The sequence below is a fragment of the Pangasianodon hypophthalmus genome, chromosome 26 (assembly GCF_027358585.1).
Source record: "Pangasianodon hypophthalmus isolate fPanHyp1 chromosome 26, fPanHyp1.pri, whole genome shotgun sequence".
Classification (NCBI taxonomy): Eukaryota; Metazoa; Chordata; class Actinopteri; order Siluriformes; family Pangasiidae; genus Pangasianodon; species Pangasianodon hypophthalmus.
In genome coordinates, this window is record NC_069735.1 from 10,857,377 (window position 1) to 10,874,784 (window position 17,408).

Below are 17,408 nucleotides of genomic sequence, written 5' to 3' on the forward strand. Positions count from 1 at the left end.
TATTTGTAAATAACTGTTGTCTTTGTCCATCTTACAGGGGCAAACCACAAATTTCTGGGCAGATGGAGTCTCTGGACTTCCATCCAAATGTAAATTCTAACAAAGAAAGCAATGTGAATCATTTACGAATTTGGTTGGATAAAGTTCGATTTCAGTAAAAGTCATATAAAATGGTCCAAAGCAAACCCTGTCCCTAATCATAACCCTAATATTCAGACTGTTTTCACTGTACAACAGCTGAAATGGTTCATGCTTTTAAAAACTCTACAGTCTACAGCCACTTTTTTCATGTTTTAACACTTCTGCTACAATATTCTATCGGTGCTTGGTTCAGCCCATTGAAATACTTCGCTGGGGCCTGATCCGGACTGTGGTCCACCAGTTTCTGACCCCGATCTAAACCAACAACACTCTATCAACCAATTATATCATAATAAGATCCCGCCTACTGAAATTGCCTGACAGGAAATTAAAGCAGAAACACAATAGACGAGAAAAGTGACATGAAATAAAACAAAGAATTACAGAGTACAAAAAACAGCCAATTGTTAATAATTAAATAGTAAATAAGTAAAGAAAAAAAAATAAAATAATTTTTATCATTTGGTTCTAGGTTCCCTGGAGGACTAGTGGTTAGGCCACAGTGCTCTCACCGCCACAGCCAGGGAACCAACCTCAGCCACTGGGGTTGCATGCAACAGTGCACTCTCAGTGCCGGACCCGAGCCCGGATTAAATTGGGGAAGGTTCCATCAGCGTAAAAACTGTGCCAAATCAAATACGCGGACCAATGATCCACTGTGGCAACCCCCAACGGGAGCAGCTGAAAGAGGAACAACAACAACATCTACTATGGTTCTTGATAATTATCAATAATTAAGGGCCTTCCTTGCACATAAGGACTCCGGGTTGTCCGCTGTGATGCCTCTGTAGATTTAGTTTATTCTCTGCTAAGATTAGACCTTATGCACATAATGAAGCTTCCTCTGAATTTAATTTCTCATTTAATTACTGATTTAAAATCAAAAGGTAGCTCTGTGGCTTATATGGAAAACCTTTTTTTCAGTCAAAGTGTTGAGCCAGTATAAGAAATGCCCAAGTATCCTCTCAAAATGTTTATCAAATCCCTGGTCTAATCTGGATGTAAACAACAGCAGTGCGCCATTATTTCATAGCGTTTCTGATGCATTTGACAGCCCAGACTAATAGGATTTAATAACAGTGCATTTACATGTCAGTGCTGTGATGTGGTTAGAAAATGAGGGAGGATGGAGAGATGGAGGGAGGGGAGGAGAAAGTGGGGATATTTGGGACAGCTTTTGAAGAAGGAGAAGTGTAATTATATTAGATGGGTGGTGTCCTGACAGAATGATATGGTTCATGTCCACTTTTTATGATTTGGATCTTGTCAGGTCTCATCCTTTCCATCTATCCTCTTAAGAAGTGAGCTCATCCGCTTTATTGTATGTGTGTGTGTGTGTGTGTGTGTGTGTGTGTGTGTGTCTCTCTCTCTTCCTCTCTCTCTCTCTCTTATACACACACAAAAGTACACACATACACTTGTGAGGTTGAGCGCCAATTGGCCTGCATTTCCTCCCTGGCTTTGATGTAATGGAAGTAGCCTGCACTCCCCGTCTCCTAATATGTGTAACATTAATGGGGAGTTAGTTGACTGATCTGAGGAATGGGACACTTTTATCGCTCTCTTGTAATGTGGAGCACTTTCACATCTCCGCTATCTGCAATTTGTTGTCCATTTGAGTACACTGTTTTTAGCTAGACAAACTGGTGGGGAGCGACAGAGTGTATATAACATGGATTTTCTGGGTGTGGAATTGTCTTTGAGTGATTCCATGACTGAATTGCCATTTAGCCTTTGTAACCTTTAAAAAAAAATTATCATGTTTAATATAGAATTTAATAAAACTTTAAATTAAAAAAAAACATTTAAAAGGGGTTAAAGTAACAGGATTGTGTATTTTTAATCATAGAATTAGCAAATAATTTGGATTAAAGTGTCGTACATTCAAAGTAACCTCATCAGTCAATATCACAATATCATTGAAAATAAAGTTAAAAAAAAAAAATAATAAATACTTTTCCTCTTCCCATGATCTTCAGAAAATTCAGATGATGCAACTTCCTGCTGAACATTTTGGTGTTCCACAACATTTACTCAACCCTGTTACCTGAACACATTCACTCCTATGAAATATTTGTAATATTCCACAAGAGTGAATGTGTTCAGGTAACAGTGTTGAGTAAATGTTGCGGAACACTAAAATGTATATTTCTGTATGTACATAAATTACAGTGGTTGGCTCATTGTAAAGGATGTTTCTAGCATGAGGTGTTAAAGGGATTTACACAGTAATCCAAAATTAATAGTATTATTTTGAAGTATTGTATTTATTTATTTATTTCAATATAAAGTGTAGTTATTCTGGGCAAACTATAAAAAAAAATTCTGCAAATGTTAACGCATAGTTACTTTTGATGAAAGCTATATTTGATGAACTTTGAAAAAATATAGTAATTATGGCATGTGCAAAAATTTGGACACCCGTACAGTAAAGTCTCAGAATTTAATTATCTTGTTAGAACTTAAGTGATTCATTATGAAATGTTAGTCAGGTCAAACCTTCAAACCTTGTGCTAATGCTCAACAATGATGGGTTCTTCTGACTAAAGATCTTAAAAAAGAAGCTAATTGATGCCTACAAAGAAGAAGAAGGCTATAAAAGATATCAAAGTGCTTCTAGCTCACAATTTACTCCGTTCAAAATGTCATTATTAAATGGCAGTTAAGGGGAACTGTGGAAGTCAAGGCAAGATCTCGAAGACCAAGAAAACTCTCAGATAGAAATGCCTGTATGCTAGGCAGAAAAGACTTGCGGGATGGTTTAGCTGACACAGGAGTGGTGATGCACTGTTCTACTCTGCAAAAACTTGATCTGCATGGAAGAGTCATCAAAAGGAAACCTTACCTGCAACCTCAACACAAAAGTCAATATCTAAAGTATGCAAAACAATACCTAGATAAGCCAGAGGCATTTGTGGAAACAGGTGCTGTGGACTGATGATGTAAAAATAAAAGTCTTTGGCCACCATAACCAAAGATATGATTGGAGAAAAAGGTAGTAGCATTTGATGAAAAGAACACCTTGCCAATTGTTAAGCATGGGGCTGGATCTATTATGTGGAAGCCAGTGGCTCAGTAAACATTGCACAGGTAGATGGAAGAATGGATTCCAGTAAATATCTGCAAAATCTGGAAGCAAATTTAACACATTCAGTTAAGAAACTGAAACTGAAAAAAGATTGGCTTCTATAATAGGAAAAAGTTCTAAAGCATGCCTCAAAATCCATGATGAACTACTTCAGGAAATATAAGCTGAAGCTTTTGGAATCCCTTTTTTGTCCCCTGATTTAAACATCATTGAAAATCTGTTGGTGAATCTTAAACATGCAGTGCATGCAAGATGGCTCAGGAATATCTTAGAACTAGAAGGGTTCTTCAAGGAAAAGTGGGTGGAAAATCCTAAAACGAGTATAGAAAGACTCCTAGTTGTCAACAAAAAGCGCTGGCAAGCTGTAATATCTGCCAAAGGGGCTATTAGTAAGTACTGACTTAGAAGGGTGTCTAAACCTTTGCACACGCCACTACTACATGCCATTAGTACTTTTTATATTAGATATAAAGTATCCATGCATTAATATTAAAACTTGAATCTGTATGATGCATAGGTTGTGTTTACTTCTTTCACTACAAAAATCAACAAAATATGTAATTTGGCAAGGGATGCCCTATTTTTGCATACAACTGTTGTTGTAAACCTAATATCAGGATATTAATATTTGAAAAAAGTTTGTTTTTCAGGTGTACAAATGTGAGTTAGATAATCTGAGCTACAAGTACTCCTGAGAAGATATGTAGCTAGATAGCTAGCATAAAGACAGTTCAATTTCCACAACTGAATGTACTGGAACTAACAATACAAAGAACTAATTACCCATTTGACTAATAATATTCACTTACTAGTCTAGTCAAGTCAAATGGAGTTTATTGTCTTTTCATCCATATACAGCCAGTTAGTACACAATGAAACGAAACAACATTTCTCCAGGACCAAGGTGCTACATAAGACAAACACAGAACAACACAGAGCTACAAGCGACAATATAAATTTACTAGTTACACTCATAGTTTTTCAAACACTTTCGAAGCGTTGATTGGACCCAAAAATACAACTGCAGATTACCCTGTGCCTCCCCACTTTACAAAAAAAAAAAAAAAAAAAAAAAGACCTCTGGTTTGTTCTTTGTTTAAATTCATTCATTCATGAAAAGTACACTGTAAAATACTGCTGTAAAATGTACTGCTATTTTAAACAGTAAAGTACTGTTTTATTCCCTTACAGTATTTTACTGTTAAACCATACATTGTAGGAAAATATATTTTACATTGTACATTGTAGGAAACTATGTCGAGACTCTCATTACACCTCCAAAGTGTCTCATCTGTGAGGTAGTTTTTAAAACAAATTAGCTAAATATTATTTATTTAGAATTGAACATCAAAAATCAGTTAGCAAAGTTAGCTAACCAACAACAACAATTTCTGGTCTTTCACAAACTCATATTTTCTCCAATAGCTCAACTGACAACTTTGGTAAGTTCCTGTTCTACCTTGAATTAGCTAGCAAGTTAGCTAATAAGGAAACGTATTTTGAGCTAATGGCAGGTCTGTGTATCCTCTGATTTTCGTAAATATAAATTGAGTTTCAGCTGTAAGTCCTGGATCCATTGTCAAGTTTCAAGTGTCAGTTGTGGTTATGTAAAATGGCTAATATGATTTTTTGACCCTTCTATACAATTTTGCAGTAATTAACATTAGTGTAAATGCAAGTAAAATATGATAGTTTTTGAAGGATGTAAAATTTTACAGTAAACCACCATGTGTTTGACAGCATTTGTCAGTACACTACTGTTCATTTGTTGTATCACATGTACAGTAATGGTTACAGTAATATATTGTTATTACTGTACTTATAGTATTTTAAAAGGGGAGGCTTATGCAGTATTGCTGAATATCCTGATTAGAAGTACAGATTGCACAGAACATCTACACATCAGTGCTTTGGACTCTGGCCCAGATATCTTAGTGGCAGAACGACTCCTAAGCAATCACTGTATATCCTGATTTCCTTTATTTTTGTCTCTGTGTACTTGGTCTTCCCCTGTAAATCACATACTCATTTACGCTTTTCTGTTCTTTTGTCCCTCAAACACGGTTGCAAAGCAGTTCCTGTTTAGTGGCATGTGAATAGGCTTATCACTCTGAGCTTATCAGCCAATGACGTGCTGAGAATTTTCTTTTTTTTTTATCAGTTTTGATGCACTGCAAAAAGGGATTTTGTTCGAATACTGCCATTTCCCAACCACCATGGAATTTCAAATAGTCTGAAAGCAGGGGAAAAAAGAACATAATTAAATCTTTATTTCATTTTCTAATTAATGATAGTGACTATGGAGGGGGTATTCAGGATGGTAAAACAGTATGCTGTGTTCCTTAGGCATTGTGGTGTACTGCAGCTTTGTAATCGCTGCCATTAAAATCATAATTAGGGTGTTAATTACGTTATTTTATGAGTAGAATTACCATAACAAATGTGTTCCTCTCCAATAATGACGCCATGATTGACTTTTTCAATTTAACAAAATGCCCTGAATTGAAGAGAGTACTACATAACTTTGGGAAATATATTCGGTTTGCATGGCTTCACTCGTTTTAGATGTTAAACTGGCTTTGGTCTTGAAAAAATATATATATTATATATATAAATATATATATTACCTAGTTGGACACTAGTATGAAATTTTGTACATAGCAATGCAAGATTACCAGAGAATACCAAAGTATTAGAAATTTAGTAACAGAGCATCATGAGATAGGGCAAAGCAGCACCATGGTAATTGTGAGAACAAATCTTGGTGCCAGGAATCAGAAGAGTTTGCTTTCAGAGATTGCAATTTAATTGCTATTGTTAGGTCCAGATCTGTGCATATAATTGTATGTATGTGATATCACCCCCATGTCTTGAACAAAATTATATTTTTCCCATTTTCTATTACTATAACTAGTATTTCTATTACTGCTTCCTCTAATACCAATCTAGGTGAAATTCCTCATCATCCTGCAATATCAGTGTTAATATGCCACTGCTAATGGGCTTGATCTTTCCAATATGGTGACGAAGGCTCTCCTCATCCATCTGTCAATTCGCTTTCTGCTGAGTGCCATTGCTAAATTGCCGTTTGGAAGACAAGAAGGGACTTGCGAGAGAACACAAAAGGATCGCAGAGCTGACCAGAGCGCAGGTGGAATTGAATTGGAAATCTTCCACAGGGTCCGTTAGCATAACAAAAGGGGCCACGTAGCTTTAGACAAAAGCGGAGAGGTTTTAATGTAGAAAATCAATCTTTCCAAGGAAAGAAGTTATTGTTCAAGCAGCTGTACAGGTGTTCCTCGTCGGCTCCTTAATCAAAAGTGTCAAAACCAAGTTTTCTTTTCCCCGCAAAGTTTTCTTTTCCCAGTGCAGAAAATGCCTGTGTGTATAGACAGAAAAATGAGAATATTTCTATATGTAACACCTTCTTTATCTTGCATGGATAGCTAGGAAACAAGCTACTCAATTATAAGCATTGTATATGTGCAAAATATACACCTTTCTCAGAATAGCCTTACAATAAATAACCATTTTCTTATCAGAAAACATCTTTGTCCCTCAGAAGAACATGTCAGCAGAGTAGAGGTACAGTTAATCCAATTATGAGCATTTATGAATCAATAGGCACTGAGTTTTTATGAGGTGTAACAATAGCAGTAGGAAACCTCAGGGCTAGGCTACGCAAGCGTGTACACAAAGCCTCCGTAGCTCAGCACTGAACTACAGATCCCACTCGATGCATCCAATTATACGAAGCGGAGGATCATCTCTATTTGCCACTTCGCTCTATCCATACATTCAGCATGATGGCTGGCCTTGAGAGCACTAGAATAATAATAGGTAATGTTTGCTAGTAGCCTGCGCTAGCTCCGTCCTTGGAAATTCAAGTTCTTTCCTTACAGGTTTAAACTTTGTGTAAAATGTGGCCAACATCAAGGCCACCACGAGGCCACATGCTAGCGGTTTCTGGGAAATGAAAGAAGGGGGCTCCAAAACAATCACACAAAGTTGAAATTCCATTGAGAGACCTGTACTTAAAGGTGTTTGTCTCGATAAGGTTAAGTCTACATTTATCGGCTGACAACCAGCAACATATTACCATAATAATGATTTAAGCACTCGCTAATCCTCTCTGGTTAATGAACGTCTTCATTTTCCCAAGCCAGACAGAGGAGCCACGGTGAGCAAGTGTGTGTGTCAATCCACCCTGTCTGGCAAGTTGTCCCGGTGGGACCGTGTTGTGTGTGTGTGATACCCAGAGTGTGATGGGTAATTTTCCAAATACGCCCGTATCGTTCGCTCCCATTCATTCTCCAGCATTCAGTTGCTCACCCCTCACTATTGTCCCCATCAGCCACACACAGATATAATTTCCCTCTGTTTCTGGGCATTAACCTGCACACAAAGCTCTAACTATTACTGACTGATAGCACACGTAATGCTAGGAGGACAATAAATAGAGAGTCATTGACACTGGAAACTCCTCAGGCTATGAAACATCACAGTGCTAAATGCTAGCATACACAAGAGTTAGCATGTCGACTCGGCCAACATGAGGCTCTCCCCCTGCTGCTTTTGACCACCCAGTTGGCTGTATAGGAAGAAGCTCTGACCCGTCATTCCTCAGGGCCGTGACCTCTGAGGAGTCCATATGCAAACCGGTTGATTAAAAATCAGGGAGACACTGAGGTAGAACGGTATGTGGCTAACGCAGAGGATCTCAAATGACCATATAGTCCTCGAACAGCTCTCTCTCACAGCTCTTATTTCAACACGAAGGAACATTGTGCGACTGATTAATTGATACGATGACAATATAATGAATTCTAATGAACACACAAGGTTTCTTCAAAGGCCGGAGAAGAAAGAGTATACAGAGTGTGCTCGGTGTTCAGAAGGTTATGGGTATTCGGTGACATTTTAAAACCGTAATAAAAGAGTGTGACACTCTTTTGGGTGACACTTCAGCAACCACTTGAAATGTTCATGATTTTTTTTTTTTTTTTTTTTTTGGAAATTCATACCAAAAGTGAAGAAAATGCATGTAAGAAGTAGAATCTTTCAGTAGAGGCTTTCACTTTTATTTATTCAAGCTCGTTTCTGCCATGTATGAGAAAATATCATTCAGATTTTCTCGCAAATGAGACTTTTTCTTACAATTGTATATTATGTACAACATAATATCATGTAGTATACTAAGTAAATTTGAAGGATTTTTTTCAGCAGGAACTGGTATTCCAGGAGTATGCCTAGGATGAACAGGATAGTGTATCTGTCACACTAATGCACATTTGCAAGATGAAAAGTCATAGGTTTGAGATATTAACTTGCAAATGCACGATAAAATATTACGAATTACACAACATTAACTTGCGATTTTGCATTGTTAACTTTATATGGTGCAGTTGCCATAAATCTGTGTAATATTTTCTCATATGTGGTGAAAACAAGCTTCCATAGATATTCCATAATATGAAATTTGAACATTATGTTACTGTTTTTTTTTTCTATATTTGCTACATGATTCCTTAGGGCAAAAAATAATCTTTTGAAATCATTTTAAATCAATTCAAATCCTATCACGACACAGTCTATGTCTGTAAATCATAATCTCCCCCACTTGAAATCCCGAAGCTGCAGCTTTTTGATGACCATACCAGTGTAGGGGATTTGTAATTGGCTTGACTGGCACATTTTATGGATTTTCAGGGTCTTAGTTCAGAATGTTGGATGACATTCCAAAATTCCTTGGCAAGAGCCGGTACACGGAGAAGAACACTTGGATTAGGACTGCATATGCTGGATTCCAGATTAGGTTTAATTGTGTGTGTGTGTGTGTGTGTGTGTGTGTTTGCGTATGCCTTGTATTTTAGAGAACCTTCCTCGTTTGGATAGATTCAGATAAAGATCCGGGTTTAAGGATTCCTGGGATCTAAACCTGGATAGATTATCCTGTCACTTTGATTCTGTAAACCTTATGAGCTTTTGACACAGATCTGCCAGTGCTGGTTTGTGGATTATGGCTTAATTGAATTAGAAAGCCCTAAATACTATAATTCAGAGGATTGCAAAATGGGTTAAAGAGCTTTCTGTCATCAGAAGGAAAAAATGTCTTGTTAATCATGTTGCTCAAATCTGTTCTTCAGCACAAGTAGCTTTGCACCTCATTTCAAGATTCTACTTCTCACCGTAATGATAATCTTGACCATGGTACTTAAACATGTGTCCTTGTAACACACAAAGAAAGCAGCTGACCGGCACAATGGCCTCCCTTGACATCGCTCTTGTGGAATCTATACTTCAGGGCCCATCGATCTAAATACACAAAAGGAGCGTGCCAAAACGCAAGCAGCGGTTTACAGCACACTTTCATCCTCCATTACACTCGCAATATTTGTGACAGAGCTTGCAAAGCCCCAAAAAGAGGGGAAAAAAATCAATCGCTGATAAATTAGACGTGTCGTATCATCATGTCAGGGAGAGTTTGACATGGTTGAGTCCTCAGATGTGAATGACAAGGGTGACATCATATTGGACCATCATGAGCAGATGGCAGCTTGGTGCTCTGGCTGACTTGCTGAAAACTGGGTTTTGACCAAAAATGATCAGGCAAAGCTTGACAAACGGGCAATTATTGATTATCTTACAGCTTCTCTCAACTGCTTAGACTTTGTAAAACTAAACAGCAATAGTATAAAATTATGTACACCACTGCCACTGCAAAATACCAAAAATCTTTCGAAGAATCAAAAAATTATTATAAAGAATTAGTAAGAATTTTTTAAATGCCACAAAGCACCTATAGAATGTCGGGAAAAAAAATGTGTGATGCGAGTCCATGTAGGAGAGCTATAGATTTACTAATGTACAGAGCCACTGAGGTGATATTATGGATATTTTTTAGTAAAGTATGGCCATGAATTAATATTCTGAGGAAGATAATATTTCAAAACTTATAGTTTTTCAAGATCTGTTTCATGGCCATGAAAAACTATTAAAATGAGTGAGAAACAGAGAAATCAATTCCATTAGACTATTGTGGCCACAGGAACATTTACTTCAATCTTGAAATTATGTATAAAGATATACTGAAGTCATTGGCATTGTGACATGGATATATCATTATTCAGTGTCAACTTAAGCAAATTTTCAAAGGGATCTGACTTATTTGTCCGTTGGCTACTAGAGGCCATGTAGTTTAAGGTTCCTCATGCTGGGAGACCAGGAGTTGTGATGATGCGTGATGATGCCACAGATGTCCGTGCCTTCAGAGGATGCAAGAGAGGAAAATGGAGGGATGGTGTTATTCTCCCCCTGACAATCACAGTGACACTAGCTAATCATCAGTCATCTATGAGCTTGTGTATGTGGAAGAGGGCAGATATCACTTGTGTTACACTGCCCTGGCTTCATGTGTCACTGCTCAAAAAGCTCACTGAATGTACTTGATTCAAATGTGTACATTGTGAATGAATAGAGTTACATTAACACATTTTGTTTTCGTACATCCAGCATGAATTGATCCTGTATTTTCAAATACCAACCGAATTGAAATATCGATCAAAACAGGTGTGGTGAAGCGGCAATGTTAGCTGCGCTATCGTGCCACACTTAAGTTAATTTAATACTATTCTCATTTCTTCCTGTCAGCGCTAACACCTTCGCAAGCTTTTATAACGTAATTGGATCACGTTAATACTATGTGAATTGATCACACTCACTCTACATAATTCAAACTAGTAGATTAGATATTTCTTTAAATTAAATTTAGTATAAGCATTGAAAATATGTTTTGAAGAGCTAAATATTTTTATGTAAAATATATGTAATATGTTCTCTCAGATCTGACCGACCACATATTTCCTTTTTTTCTGTGTAGCTGTGGTGTGATAGGGGAGAACTAGCCAGTGGGGGGAAATTAGCAAATGACCGAACTGGGAGAAAATGGGGTTAAAAAAAAAAAAAAAAAAAAAAAAAAAAAAAAAAAGAAAAGAAATGATGCTGTTCCCACAACATATTAAGTCATGGGGTCACTTCCAAAGTGTGATATCTCATGGCTAAAACATTATAATTGACGGCCACAAGATACTTATTAATTAAAAGAAAAGTGAATTAAAAGAGAGCCACCTGAGCGACTTTTTAAAGTCAGACATTTTAAATATACTGTAAACTTGTACTTGGGAGATGTTAGTGATCCAGTCTCTGACATTAACAGAAAAGTGGAAGCTTACATCGTCCCATATGACAAATCAATCAGAGCTCTGTGACTGTGACCTTTATATCCATTATTATTATATCAAACATCATTCATTCATTCATCATTCATTCATTCATTCATTCAATTTCAGTAATGTCTTTATCCTGATCACGATCAGTGGAATTCAGACACCACTGCCTGCAAGGTGGAAAAAGACACTCTAGATGGGACACCATTCCATCATGGGACATCATTAAACAGTATTCCTTTTATTATTTTTTTAAATATTTCTTTGTTTCTTTTGTTGCCTCAGACACTAAGTGCTCTTTGTCTGAAAATTTCTTTCTTTTTTTTTTAAATTTCTGATTGTGTGTTTAATTGAAGAACTGTTGTGGTTCAGTTTCTCTGTTTTACCAGGAGCAGAAAAGGCAGAAGTGTTTTTACAATAATTATTGTGCTTACACAGCATTTTTCAGTTCTCTTTTCAAAACTCTTCACACAATTCACACAATAGCACTCTACACAGACCAAACTATGAGTGATTTTTTTTCACTGCTTTGATACAAAAGGATACGCACTTTTTGTTGTTGTTGTTGTTGTTTTAGCACTTCACATAATAATTATCTGTTACATATCATAATTATCTGTTACAGACCTTTTATACGCTCTTAGAAAAAGAGTTCCTGAAGGGTCCTTTGGATAGTTAACAGTTCTTAGTTTCTTAATGGGGTTCCACTTAGAACCCTCTCTGAAAGGGAAACCCTCTGTTGTAGGGTTCTACAGAGATGCTTTCGAAGTTCCTCCTGAATGACAACCTGAAGAAACTTTAAGGGTGTTAGATGGAGCCATTTTTAAAGTGTACCACAGTACCATAGTTCCATAGATACATACAGTAAGGACGTACCATTCTATTCGTAATAGAACACTTGTTATAAAAAAGATAGATAGATAGATAGAAAACCAAACAAACAAATAAATACAAGCAGTAACCAGACAGTACCTCAGAGGTTTGGAGAAGATAGTAAAATTATTGCAGTACTAGGTGTTAGGTTATGGGGTATTTTCTGTTTGTTTTGGGATTTATTTTTTTTTGGCATTGTTTTATGATTGATAAATACGTATTCTTGGTTTCAGAAAGTTACTGCTGGAACTGTGATGAATGAATGAATGTTGAGACACGTTTATGGTGTTCTTGTAGTATACTGTCCCTGCACTTTGGACGTGAATAAATTAACATTTGCACAAGCTGCATGTTTATGTTAAGAATATTATGAATATTTTGAAAATATTCTGAACTTGTGAATATTCACGAAAAACAAAAACTTGGGCAAACCGGAACTGCAGACAGATACATAACAAGTCTAATATGTGTGAGGTTAGCATAAAGGTGACATTACATTATCACTTGCAACTAAAAGAGAAAAGCTGTAACACACCAAAGAATCAGAAAAGTGAATACACTAAGAGAGACTTATTAATAAACGCAGACAAATGTGATATTATTTTCCTCAGTGATTATTCTGATGGCTTTACAATCCCATAAACTTTACTTGATTTGAGGACAAGGCTATCTAAGCATCAGTGTACACAATACAGAAAAGCCCCTGGAGGCCATGCATTAGTGAGACTACACGTAAATATTGACAATGGATGGATCACTCATACGCGCTCTCTTTCTTTCTCTCTCTCCAAATCTGCCCGTATGCACCATCACCCTGCCAGGTGCTAATATGGGAGGCAAACACAAAAATGAGACGGCTCAGGTTGCCTGAAGTACTGAGTAAACACACTCACAGCTGCCTGAGAGTGAAACTAGAGCGTTGCACGCAAACAAGCTGCAAACAGTTTGCCCACAGAACAATTCGACAGCATTAGAAACGTAAGAGTGATCCAACGCCATGTAGCATTATCATTCATAGTATGAATGTGAATAGCACTGCAAATATGATAGTATAATAATCAGATTTTGGGGGTTTCTTTATTGATTTGATCAATTTAAAAGTATGAATTCAAATGAACAAGGATGACATGGTTGGATTTTGAACGCTAGTCACACCACTAACTCTAATCTCTAACTCTAAATATGTGCTAAGATAGCTAGCTAACTTATGCTAGTGACACAAATTGTGATTGTTATAAAGCATTTTGCTTGATTTGACACATTTGGATGCTGTTAAACAAATCTCTAAGAATATTACAATGAAAATTGAAATTCAGATACTAAAATCCTACTTGCACTTATCTACGGCACGTGCAAGCTAATTTACTAGCAGTTAGCTAATTGGCTAGTCTAGATAGAGCTTAGAAATAAACGAAACAGTGTTTTCAAATTGTATATTCATGTAGATTTATATACACTGGCAATTTTAATGGAGGTAAATACGTAAAGAAGTTCCTAGGTATTTTCTAGGGGAGCCATTTTGTAAACAAGCCCTTTTAGACATAACAAACTGTCAGGTGACTGTCATCAACCAATCTCTTAAACTTAAACAATATGTCAACAGTTTATGACTGCTGATGTTCTGTAGCTAATCTATAGACTATCGTCTCTTTTTCTTTCACTTTATTTGAATAGTCCAGCTTTTAGCTATGGACATTTTGTAGATCATTTAAACTGTGAATTTATCAGCCTATCAGAATTTCAGATTCATATCAATCATTTATTTACTTCATTTATAAATTGATTTAATTTATTTTATTTTTTAATTATAGGTACATTTAATGTTGTGGAACAACTGTGAACTGTGAAACAACTTCCTGTTAGCTTGCATTCCATCATCTTTTTATTCTTGGCATTTCTTGTTTGTTTGTTATGTTTTTTATTCTTTCTTGAAGTTAATAAGACAAAGAAATGCAGCTTGTCATATTACTGATAAACCACAAAGTCGCCCAACCTGAAGACTCCACACCCCATTCCCGTGTCAGAAAAGTTTTACCTCTGACTGTTACACTGGAGACTCCTTCCAAAAATGCTAAACAAACATCTCCTCATAGAAGACTTGATTACACATGTTTTCAAAATCAGTTAATGTGAAACATCTGCTATACAATTCACTGTGAATTTGTATTTTGTGATTTGCCTTGCAGCCGGAACTACTGTCAGAGTCCCACATTGCATAGCTCATTATGAGGAGATATAATGGCGATATAATGTTTGTTATATATATATATATATATATATATAATGTATAATATAATGTATAATATAATGTAACCACTACATATAAGGCATTCTTTTAACAATTGCTAAATGTATTATAAACAATGCTACAAATTGTCATATCTTTTCATAAATAATAAGAATGATGCGTATAATGCTTTATGAATGCGTTATAACATGTTGTTTAAATATTTTCATTTAAATATTAACACAGAAACGTAATTTTCAAATGTAGCCAAAACTGGAGACCATTTTCAAAAAGACTCAGTGGTTTCAGTGGGCAAAACCACATTTTAGTGTACAGATCACCAAAAAAGGATAAATGTTGAAATTCTTGTGGATGCTTAAATGTATCTATATCAGTGTGGCCTTAAACTCCAATTCTGTCCCACTGACTTCACAGTTGGACCAAGTAAAGTTGTCATTTCTAAAGAAAATAAAGAAACAACCTGTATTTTCAGTCCTCTGCTGAAGTATGTCATAATAATGTAGCATGTCGTTTGAAAATTCAGCATGTATGCTGATGGGTGAACTGAAGAGTGGAGAAATCGCCAGCACTCAGAGTTACTATTTAGAGTGATGACATGCTGTGTGTCTGTGTGTTTGTGTGTGTGCTGAGAACGACAGAGTGAGTAAACAGGGCTAAAACCATTCTGTAATCATAGGTTCTCTCTCTCTAAAAGCTAAAGGATAATTTCTTCCTCTCAGTGTGTGAGTCTCTCACATACACACACATACACTCATACACACAGCTCAGCAGCTGTGTATGTATGTGTGATAGCATCGGTGGCAGCGCTGGCGCTGGCGGTTTCCAGCATTCAGTCTGCAGTAATCAGCACAGTGGTGCTGGCCAGTGGAGTGTGTAGCACAACGACTGGAAAAATTAAGCATCACTCTGAAGGTGTCCAATAGAAGTAACAATAGAACTGCTAGCAAAAAAAAAGATAAACAATATAACTGCAGGGCTTACTGTGTGTGTGTAGACCTGAGAGATAAAATCATTTTAACCATCACTGAAGCTGTGTGTTTTTATGTTTTGTGTGTGTGTGTGTGTGTGTGTGCGTGCATGTGTGTGTGTTCTCTCTTTCCCTCAAGCAGTTCCTGTGATTAAACAGGTGCTTGTAAATTAATTAGCCTGATGAAATGCACCTCCAAACAAGCATCACACACATACACACACACACACACAGTGCCTCCCGAAAGGCCTCATCACACGCCTCCTACACATGAACATCATTTTCCCCTTTCTCCCCCTTCACCCCATTTGTCCTACACCCCTCCGCCCCCCCCCAACATACTCTCTAACACACACACACACACAGCCTTCCACCCTGGCACCATGCCACCCTCATGCCTCCGAGGGCTCAGTAAATATTGAACACTGACAAAACAAACACCGGCAGCAGATGGTAAGGGACCCTCACTGTTCTCAGATCAGCTCACTCCATTCACATTCCAATTCAGAACATTTCGACCCCTGAACAAACTGATCTCAGATCAGCAGAAAGAAGCGCCATCTATTAACCGACTGTCACGGCCATTACACGCCATATTGAGTCTTTAGCCTTGACGCTACAGGCTAGATCGACATAAAGAGGGCCCTGGGGAGAGCTGAGGCAGGAGAGCGAGAGAGTGAGAGAGTCATCACTCCCTCCCTTCCACTGAACGCTGATTATTTACCTCCTAATTGAAAAGAGGATGGAGGGATGGGAGGCAGCCCGTCCCCGGAGCACCTGCCCCAGTGATAGCTGGATAATTGATTTCAGTAAATGCGGGTTAAATGTGACACATGCGGGATGAGGGGGTTGATGCAATGGAAATCTGGTGCCCGCAAGTCGTTTATCATCGGCCTGTTCGGGCGGCTTGTCAGCATCCTGATGACAGTTTGGAAAAGACGATTTTGTAGAGAGAGACAGGAAAAGAACTTTTGTCTCTCGCTCACATAAATACACACAGACGTTCATGTAACCCAGTGGAGACGGAGTGAAGGAGGAGCTGAATGCTTTCACTTTTGGACCCACACACATACACACACTGTGATATTCAGCCTAATCTCCTTCTACTCCTTCAATCTGTAGCATAGGTGTGATTACCATGAACAATAATTTTGACAAGTGAGAACTTCAAATTCATCTATAATGGAGGTCATTAAATAAAGAATAAAAAAACAGGATGCTCTATTATGTAAAAAATAATCAGCATATGGGTGGCATGAAGAAGTGGATTATTTTCCAAACTTTATACCACAGCAATCTGCCAATGATTACATTTTTTTATTTATTAAAGAATGTCATACATTTTAGCAGTTTACAAATATATTTATGGTTGTGCAATCATTAATTCCTGTTGTCACTTACATTATAACAGCTGTAAACATTACCTCTGATCCATGTGAATGTAACCACAAGTTCTTCCCTCTGAAAACATACTCCCATTTCTATGATACAAATTATACATATTTGGAGGCTAATTTATAAATACCTTTGAGTGAAGAATTTGAGAAAATATGAAAATACGAGAAAAATGTTTTGCTGAAATGTTTATTGACTGCCCCAGCAACAGTGCTTAGACTTCAATTATAAGTGAGTTTTGAGTAAACATGTGAAGCATTTTGTAAAGCTAGTGTAAAAAGTAGGTAAACTCTTAGTTTATCAATAATAGCATGGTGGCTTTGACAACTGAGCTTTGGTTTCAAATTGTGCAATAACTTTAAAACTATAAATCAGATCAGTTATGCTCAAATAACAATGATTTACTAGACTAGCTAACTCGATAACTGTAAAAAAGTACTTCCTTATCATTACGATATATATAATGATCAG

At 37.0% G+C, this 17,408-nt stretch overlaps 1 long non-coding RNA gene across 1 annotated transcript in view; it reads right to left on the minus strand.

Moving 5' to 3' along the window:
• Positions 1 to 17,408, minus strand: part of LOC117596123 (uncharacterized) — a 120,582-nt gene that overhangs the window by 85,088 nt on the left and 18,086 nt on the right. The window lies entirely within an intron of this gene.